Genomic DNA, 10,283 nt, shown 5'->3' with positions numbered 1-10,283 from the left:
TCCGTGAGTTTAATTTAAACACAGCTGGACTCCAATGAAGGAGTAGAACCATCTCAAGGAGGACCAGAAGAAATGGACAGCATGTGAGCAGCAAAGGTCTGATACTTATGACCATGTGATATTTCAGTTTTTCTTTTTTTGATAAATTCACACAAATTTCTACATTTCTGTTTTTTTCTGTCAAGATGGGGTGCTGAGTGAACATTAATGAGAAATAAATGAACTTTTTGAATTTTAGCAAATGGCTGCAATGAAACAAAGAGTGAAAAATTTAAAGGGGTCTGAATACTTTCCACACCCACTGTATATGTGTCATTGTTAACCACTGTATATGTGTTGTTTTTTGGGGGTTTTTGTATATATTGTTTTCAACAATGTGAATTTTTATACCTGTGGCTTCTGTTATACTTGAATTTCCCCTTTGCGGAACAATAAATTCTTCTTCTTCTTCTTCTTCTTCTTCTACTTCTTCAGTGTTGTGACTCTGCGTCTCTGTCCCGTGCCTGCTTTTTCCTGGTTTGCTTTGTCAGTCTCATCTGCCTTGTATTTGTTTGCTTCCTGGTCTTGTCCTGTTTAATTATTCCCAGCTGTGTTTCCACAGAATGATCCTCTCATTATGCTGCGTCTCTATGTCCTCTGTCTGTTTCAGTTCTTTGTTGCGTTGTTGTTTTATGTGTCACGTCGTCCTCCCAAGTTTTCCCTTCTGTTCTCCAAGGCCTTCTGTACTTTAGATTACTCATGTGCCTTGGATTTCGTGATTTGGGATTTAATGTTTTGTATTTTATGTTTTGGGACATTGTGGGAACGCCTCCAGCATGAAAGCTGTTTTTGAGTGCAACTCTGTTCTGACGCGTCCTGCATTGAGGTCCAACCCTGCCAGCTACACAGCCTACACTTGACAGACACGTGGCAAACACACAACACAGAACTGAACCGAATAGTGACCGATACCTGATGTAACTTTTCAAGTCAAGTTATAGAACCAAACACAGACTGCTGCCTCCCTCCAGAGTTGATTGGGGAACTGCTAACAGGTGAGGGGAGTGCAGGCTTTACGAGAGAGCTTTGGTGGCTCTCCTTGAGGATTGGAGTCCTCTCTGTGTTTCACCTTCTCCCGCTGCTTTTTTTATTGTGCAAAAACCCACGTATGCTTCAAAGATATGAAAAAAATCCTCAGGAAAAAGCTGTTACAGGAGCAATATATTGGTTGTTCAAAAACAAACAAGCAAACAGCTTTTTCCTGATATTATAGTGGAATAGGTGCCAACAGTGGGGATGGATTGGGGTTTTGGTTACCATTGACTGTTTTCTCATATATTTGTTATTTCTCTGAATCCTGATTTGCTTTGATCTTCTGAATTTGTTATAAAATCTAATAAATAGATTTTTTTTTTTTAAATTCTCCAAGTATTCAGTGGGCACATAGGTGGTGACTTATTGTCCAAACACTGACTGATTTCACACAAACCCAAAAATCAGACCATGAACTCCCTGAACCACACAAAGGTGGTTCATCAGGGCAAAGGCACCTGTTCTAGTTTTTCCCCTCACTCTCTCTTTCTCGCTCTCTCTCTCTCACACACACACACACACAAACACCACGCACACACACACACACAGAGCACTCTTTAAATCTCAGAGGAGCTACTGTGTACTATATTTATTATCCGGGGTGGCACTGTTGATAGATGAGATACCTCCTCAATTACAAGGGCACAACATTGCCTTTCTGAGCTGATAGGGTGAAAAACTGTCTCCTTTCTTCTTGCATTCGGTTTTCTATCCCACCATCCAGAAGGGTTGATATACAACAATGTTGGGGACACATATCTCTAACACACACCGTACGGCTGTCACCACACAAAGGACAGGCAGGAACAGGTCAGAGGGGAAAAGCAGCATGGCACCCGCCAAGCAGGGAGCTCTTGCTGCTCTGTGCATAGTCACCATGTATAAACAGCATGGAGGATCAGCTGCGGCCGAGGCCCACAGATACATTAATCTCTATCCAGCTGTGTGTGTGAAGCTGGGAGATTGAGAGGAGGCCAATGATACTGGCTGTTTAGAGGCAGACATCTTGGAAGTAAGATCATGTTGAGCAATGGTCTTACAGCCAGCTGGGAGAAGCCTGCGACATATAAAATGGTTGTAAATTTGCATTAGGCCCAATCCATCATCATAGGATGGTGAGAGGAAGGAGGGAGAGGACTGGGAAAGCAATCAGAAGAAGGAGGACAGTGAAAGGAGGAAGCTGTGTGACAGTGAGCGCTGATGCTAGCCCTCTCCTCCTGTCTGACAGATTCCTATTTAAGTGACTGTGAATGCAACAATTCCACAAATAATTTGTCAGCATGCACAGCTGAACAAGCTCTGACCCGGCTCCCTCGTGGATTGTCAGCTGCACACACAGAAGCAAAGATCTGCAGGAAAACATGTTCAGGTGTCCCCTCATCGATGTTTACTCTGTCCAACGAGGTGCTTTTTGTTTCTATGCTCTGTGTTATGATGCATACTAAAGAAATTCATTTACAGATATTCACAATAGATTTTTGGAATCTACGGAGGTTACGAACAAGCTGAGGTGCAAAATTATACAGTTCTACTTTCTCTTTTGTTTTGTTTTTTGTATTTACACGTGTCAGTGGGCTTGGACTGTCTGAAAGCAGATGTTTACTCAAATAAAAGTTAATTTATTAAAAATAAGCCATAAAACACCAAACACTGGAGTGGGTTGATGAAGGGTGAGTGAAGCAAGAGACTGAGCAGTTTATTTGGCCCAGTTTTTGTACCTGGAAGGCTCAGGTGAGCTGCATTAGCTGATGACCCTGCCATGTCAGCCAATCATCAGTAAGAATATGCAGGGTTTTTTTAATCAAAAGCAGATTTGTTGGTGACAGAGCAACATTTTTTAATGAGATAAAAAAAAAAGCTTTAATAACACATTCATCTTTACACACAGCCACCTATCGCTAGACTGATTTATCCCCAAGTGTGAACTGTTCTACTGCAGAGCTGCTGCTGCCTTCTCTACCTGCACCCTGCCTCTACTGGACATCAAATAATGAGTTAATATGACATAACCTGCTGGACTGAGTTCTTATGTTTGGACACACACACACACACACACACACACACACACACACACACACACACACACACACACACACACACACACTCTCTGAGGGTAATAATATTTTTGTACATATCAGCTCAGGTGAAGGGCGTTTGTTTTGAGACAGTCTGGTTGGTGGAGGGATGAGGTTAGGGGTGGTGGTGGGTGTGTGTGTGTTGGGGGGGGGGGGGGGGGGGGGGGCACGGTCAGGCCTGATTGGTGATCAATCAACACATCAAGGAGCCCACACCTCCAACTGTCAACACACCTGTGCCACCGTGATTACATATCTAACAGAGCAGAAGAATGAGGAGAATAAAAGGAAATAAAATGAAGTGATTAACCCTAACCCTGATGATGTCAGAGAGTACTGATGATGTTTATTCACTTAATACTTGAGACCATACGGCGATATGAAGAGGACAGAGGAAGCTGAGGAAAAAAGAGGAGAAGGCCTTAAGCAATGACTTCAGAGGGCATGGTAGAAAAGGGGAAAGTGTTCATTTCATCATTATTGTCATGGGCTTTGGCAAATGATAACAATTTGTCTTCATCCCTATTTTTAGACAATGAGCCACAGCAGCCTTTTGCCCAGATGGAGGAGGCCTGTGTGAGCAATATGCTGCATTTTACAGAGAATCCTTAATTGGGGTTGTATGACCATTATTTTAAACATGCTTGCACTTCAGTGACACATTTAGATGTATGTTGTATGTAGGCCACAGACAGTGACTTTTCTTTAGCAGCATATTTACAAAGCATGCATGCTTAAGGTCTCAGTCAGAAAGCAAACAAACTGCCATCACTCACTTTAAGCACAGTGAATCAGTGAGAGCACTGATGCACTGAAACAAGCTTAGGGTTGAGTTAAAACAATATTTTACATAATTTTACTTAAACTAATGAAGTCTCTGGGGCAAACTGATTTCCCTCAAAACCCAGCTATGACGGACAGCAGGAAAATGTTGATGTGGGATGTGGAGGCATTATAAAAGTCAGGAGGCGTGCTACATGAAGTCCTGATGTGTTTGTCCCTGCTGGGCTGCAGGGAGGTCATGCTGTGAACCACAAGCAATGAAGATAATCGGCGCAGAGCTGCACATATGGAGGAGGTATAATTGACACCCAGTGTTCACAGTGACCCCGTGACTCGCAGGTTATTGCCAGGGTCGCAACATAAACGCTTGCCGTTATTTGATCTGCCTGCAGAAGCTTTGGGAAAACTGCAATTAAATCACCAAACTCTGTTACACTGATGCAGCACTGTCTCAAAACGCAGGCTATGAGGGTGATTCAGGGTGAAGAGGGAGAAGAGTCCTTTGCTGCTGCTCATCACATGGTCACTGTTTCTCTACAATAATGAGCCTCCACCCAGTTTTCTCTAAGCTTGTTTGTGCTCCACATCTCAGCCTGCCCCAAGTATTTTGCACCTACTGTTGGTGATAACCTCACCACGAGTCTTGTAGCCCGTACTCCTGTAGTTCTGCTGGGTCATCCTGCACCGTGGTGACCAGTTAAGGCTTGAGGGCTGGTTGCTCTCCTGGTTCTTTCTACTCATTTCCTTATGTAACATTTAAACAGAACTGTATCTTCCTGTTTTGGGTTCATCTTGTGGAGTGAAAGATTTAACTAAGTGGCATGAACTGCAAATCCTGGATTGGAGAATTTAGTTTTCTTGATGAACCAAACTGAAACAAGCTGCATTACCACCCTCCTTATTGTACTTCAATTTAACTTGTACATCACTGGTCTTAAAATTAGAATATCATGAAAAAGTTGATTCATTTTTTGAATGGAATTACTGAAATAAAACTTGTATATTATATTCATTTCATTACACACAGACTGATAAATTTTAAATGTTTATTTCTTTAATTTTGATGATTATAAACTGACAACGATGCGACAAAGAACTGACACAGACTAAGGATTTAAATACGGACACAATGTAACAAGAGGATCAGATACCAAGGGCTCAGAGAAGAGCTAGAGAAGATGTGGAAGGTGAAGGTAACAGTGGTCCCCGTGGTAATCGGATCACTCAGGGCAGTGACCCCCAAACTGGGAGAATGGCTCCAGAAGATTCCCGGAACAACATCTGAGATCTCTGTCCAGAAGAGCGCAGTCCTGGGAACAGCTAAGATACTGTGCAGGACCCTCAAGCTCCAGGCGTCTGGCAGAGGACCTGAGCTTGGAGGACAAAGGGCGCCTGCAGGGCAAGTTGGGATTATTTATTTTTTTGTAATGAGAAGGGGTTGGAGAAAGCTAGTGGAAAGAATCCTCACTCTATCTTTTTAGAGCAGGAAAAGGAAAAGAAATTACAGAAACTGTAAAAAGAAAAAAGTAAGACTAAACAACTGACTAGAATGATACTGATATAACAAAAAAAAAAAAAAAATTACTGAATAAGTTGAAAAACCACTATCACACATGTGTGATTGGCTTTTCAAACCAGTATATTTCCAAACAAGATAAAGATAGAAAGAGTGATACTTTATATAAAGCAGGTGACCATTTCACCAGTTACAGACATGTTTCTTTGCTCTCACAATTCTCCAAGAAACTGGACAAACTCTACACAGACAGATTGTATGATTTCGTTGAGCAACACAAACTGCTCACTGACAGCCAATATGGATTCAGAAAAGACAATATCCTTGTCATTTTGGAATCAAATGACGAAATCTCAAATTGTATAGAAAAAAAAGGGTATACAGCAGAAATATTTATAGACCTTAACAAAAAAACAACTTTTGACACAACTGATCAGAACATACTATTCAACAAATTGAAAAGGTCCAGTATCAGAGGGGTTGAACTTAATTGGTTGATGAGATACTTAAGACATAGGCAGCACTTTGTAGAAGTAGGTGAATACAAATCACCCTGCATGAATATATGTTGTGGCGGGGTCAGTGCTAGGTCCAAAATCATTCGTATTATACGTAAACAACATATGGAGAATCTCAAACATACTGAAATTTATATGTTGTGGATGATACAAATATCTTTTTGGTCAGGTGAATTTACCACAGCTTTTAGAGGTAATCATAACAGAAATGAATAAATTGAAGCAATGGTTTGATATGAACAAATTTTAAATAAATTTGAGCAAAACAAAGATTTTGTGGTTTGGAAAACAATAACTAATCAAGTACCAGTCCATCCATCCATCCATCCATCTATCCATCCATCCATCCATTCTCTTCCGCTTATCCAGGGCCGGGTCACGGGCGCAGGAGCCTAAGCAGAGAAGCCCAGGCTTCCCTCTCCCCAGCCACCTCCTCCAGCTTATCTGGAGGGACACCAAGGCGTTCCCAGGCCAGCCAAGAGATATAATCTCCCCAGCGTGTCCTGGGTCTACCACAGGGCCTCCTCCCGGTGGGACATGCCCAGAACACCTCACCCAAGAGGCGGCCAGGAGCCATCCTAATCAGATGCCCGAGCCACCTCAACTGGCTCCTTTCAATGGAGGAGCAGCGGCTCTACTCTGAGCCCCTCCCGGATGGCCGCACTCCTCACCTTATCTCTAAGGGAGAGGCCAGCTACCCTTCGAAGGAAACTCATTTCTGCCGTTTGTATTCATAATCTTATTCTTTCGGTCACTACCGAAAGCTCGTGATGATAGGTGAGAGTAGGAATGTAGATCGACTGGTAAATCGAGAGCTTCGCTTTTACACTAAGCTCCCTCTTCACCATGACAGACCGGTGCAGCGTCCACATCACTGCAGAAGCAGCCCTGATCTATCTGTCAATCTCCCGCTCCCTTCTCCCGTCACTCGTGAACAAGACCCCGAGATACTTGAACTCCTCCATTTGGGGCAAGAGCTCATCCCTAAACCGGAGAGGGCACTCCGCTATCTTCTGGCTGAGGACCATGGCCTCAGACTTAGAGGTGCTGATTCCAACCCTCTCGTCCACCAGTGAAAACTCCAACATGCAGGCAGCAAGCCGGGGGGATAAAAGAATATCCACCCCAGCTCGCCGCCTCTCACCGAGGGCAACTCCAGACTGGAACAGAGTCCAGCCCCTTTCATGGAGACTTGTTCCAGAGCCCAGGCCATGTGTTGAAGTGAGCCCAACTATATCTAGCTGGTATCTCTCAGCCTCACGCACTAGCTCAGGCTCCTTCCCCACCAGAGAGGTGACAATCCATGTCCCAATAGCCAGTCTCGATAACTGGGGATCGGTCCGCCAGGGCCTCTGCCCTTGGCCACTGCCGACACACACTGCACCCGACCCCTACAACGCCTCTTGCGGGTGGTGGGCCTACAGGAGGGCGGGCCCATGTATCCTCTTCGGGCTGCGCCTGGCCGGGCACCATGGGCTAATGCCCAGCCACCAGACACTCTCCCTCGAGCTCCCTCCCCAGGCCTGGCTCCAGGGTGGGGCCCCGTTAACCCTATCCCGGGTAGGTTAAACAGTTCCCTCGTTGTTACAGACATAGGGGTCTTTGAACCGCTCTTTGTCTGGACGCTTTGTCTCACCCTCATCAAGTACCAGTAATGTAGATAATATGTATAGAATGGGTGTATGAGAACAGATTTCTGAGTGTGATGTTAGATCATATCATCTGCTGGAAGCCTCATGTTAGACATGTAAAATCAAAAGAGCAAAGAGGCACATTCATAACCAGAAATCACCATTTTATGCTGTTCACTTGTTTTATGTTATTTGAAATAAGGGTAACACATACTAAAGCACACTACAGTCACTATGCATATTACAAAAAAGAGCAATAAGGATAGTTAATAAGGCTGGACATCTGGAGTACACAAATTCATTATTTTTAAGGTCAAAGATGTTGAAATGTATGGATCTGGTGAAATTTAAAACTGGTCAAATAATATACAGAGCAAGAAAATATATGTAAAAAAGTTCACAGACAGAGAGCTAAATTTAAAAAAGGACAACAATGAGAAGCATGTGCATTTCGCAGTCTGTGGAGTGAATCTGTGGAATAATATGGAGGATTTGAAAAGACGTACAAATACAAATCAGTTTAAAAATGATAGTAAAAAACGTATAAAGGCGTGTATGGATGAAGCAGGGTTTTAAATATTAAGATGGTTGTACTGCACATTAAAACTGTATATAATGACATATAAAAAACTTCTAAATAGATGTAGTTAAATGGTGAAATTATGAAGATGTATATATTAATATAACAACGTACTGTGTATTAGCATATTTATTTATAGCGTATACCGTATTTTCCGGAGTATAAGTCGCACTTTTTTTCATAGTTTGGCTGGGGGTGCGACCTATACTCCGGAGCGACGTATATGTGACATTTATAACACATGAAACCAAAATACTCCAGCCACTTGACATCTCCGTGAACTGCAGCTTTAAGGCAGTCTTGCGTAACCTGTGGGCGCAGTGGATGATGGATGGAGAGCACAGCTTAACGGCAACTGGGAGAATGCGCCACCCAACTTTCCTGGAAGTCATTGGATGGATCAAGAAAACATGGGCTTCAGTGACAAACCATCCTGTTGGGATTCAGAAAGGCTGGAATAATTGGAACTGCAGCTGACGACGAGTCTGACTAACGCGACACAGAAGAGGAAGCGGCGCTTCGTCTACGGAGTGTACGGAATTGTTTAGAAGTGACACCGAGGATGAAGAATTCAATGGATTGATGGTTTGGTTAACTTGTTAGCATGTTCTTTATGCTATGGTTATCTGAATACTTAATGTTACGTTAACATACCGAACACGTGTTCGTTGTGCATCATGTAGCTGAATGTGCTACGTTAGCATAACGTAGGCGTAACCGTGTTCGTCCTGTTCTTTAATCCATTATTATTTTAAATTGCCTTTCAAGATGGAATTTCTGCTCTGGGTCTCGGATTATATCATCCCCCCCCCCCCCCCAAAAAAGTGCGACTTATAGTCCAGTGCGACCTATATATGTTTTTTTCTTCTTTATTATGCATTTTTTGGCTGGTGCGACCTATACTCCGGAGCGACGTATAGTCCGAAAAATACGGTATATATATATTTGATTGTATAATCAAAACAGATAAGTATGATGAGCTAGATAGGGGTAGGAATTAATAAGCATTTGCGTCCTCCTACTTTTTTAGTTTTTTAATTTTTTTTAATGTGAATATCTTTGATTTCATGTTCATTCGTCTTTTATGTATATTAACCTTGTTACTTACTTGTTTGAAATACAAATTTGATTTCCTCTTCAGCATCACCCACTTCAAGTCGTTGATGGCTTTTTCAGCTGCCATCACTTTATGTTGCTGAGTTTAATTCAGATTTGATGGTCTACAGTTATGACATCGAGGAAAAAAAGAAAACATGAAATATTAGGCAAAAGTAGTTGTTTTCTTTCTTTATCCCCACTGAACATGAATCTATGCACCCTTTGTGTGTCACGGAGTTCCTGAGTGACACATCCTCTCACTGCACAGATATCATCCTATCGGCCCGACTGCTCTCACCAGTAATTTATAACACCTTCACTGTAGTCGCCTATTCCAGAGGCTCTTAAGACTACATCGATTTTTATTTGATTAAATGTCCTGCTGGTTTGCAACAAATTAGCAGGAGTTTAATCAAATCACAATCAATATCTACTTAATAATCCTCCAACACACACACCTCACTCAGACTGAGCTAAAGTCCACCAGTAAATAAGGAGTAACTGAGTGACCGTGTGAGCCTGGATGGAGGGAGCTTGGATGTTAAATAAACTCGTGTTTGGCTACACTGCAGTGGGTGTGCAGGTCTGCAAAGTAAATGGACAAGTTAGCTGTTTTTTTTTTCCAGATTCAGAATTGAGTCAGAAGTTAAATTTTCTTTTAAAACACAATCTTTTTAGTCTAAATTTAAAGTCTCTCTTTTTTTTTTTTTTAAGTTTTTAAGTTTAAGATGCTTCTTTTCAAAGGGATCAGTATGGAGGAGAGTCAAAGGTAGCTGCAGAGAAGCTAAAACATTAAAGTTTCTTATACATTCAGCCTGTGGCACAGAAGATCTCAGTGATCTCAAAAATGTAACAAAGATCAGTCACAGATTCAGTATGTAAATATAAAATATGTTTACAGGCTTAGACGTGTGTTAAACTCAAGGCCTGCAGGCTGTGTATGGCCCTTCCATAATCCTAATTCAGCCTATCAGTTTAGGTTCTCAGGCCCACCCAGCTGTAGACCTGGAC

Source organism: Archocentrus centrarchus, unplaced genomic scaffold, assembly GCF_007364275.1.
Source record: "Archocentrus centrarchus isolate MPI-CPG fArcCen1 unplaced genomic scaffold, fArcCen1 scaffold_32_ctg1, whole genome shotgun sequence".
Taxonomy (NCBI): Eukaryota; Metazoa; Chordata; class Actinopteri; order Cichliformes; family Cichlidae; genus Archocentrus; species Archocentrus centrarchus.
Note: the sequence above shows the minus strand (reverse complement) of the source record.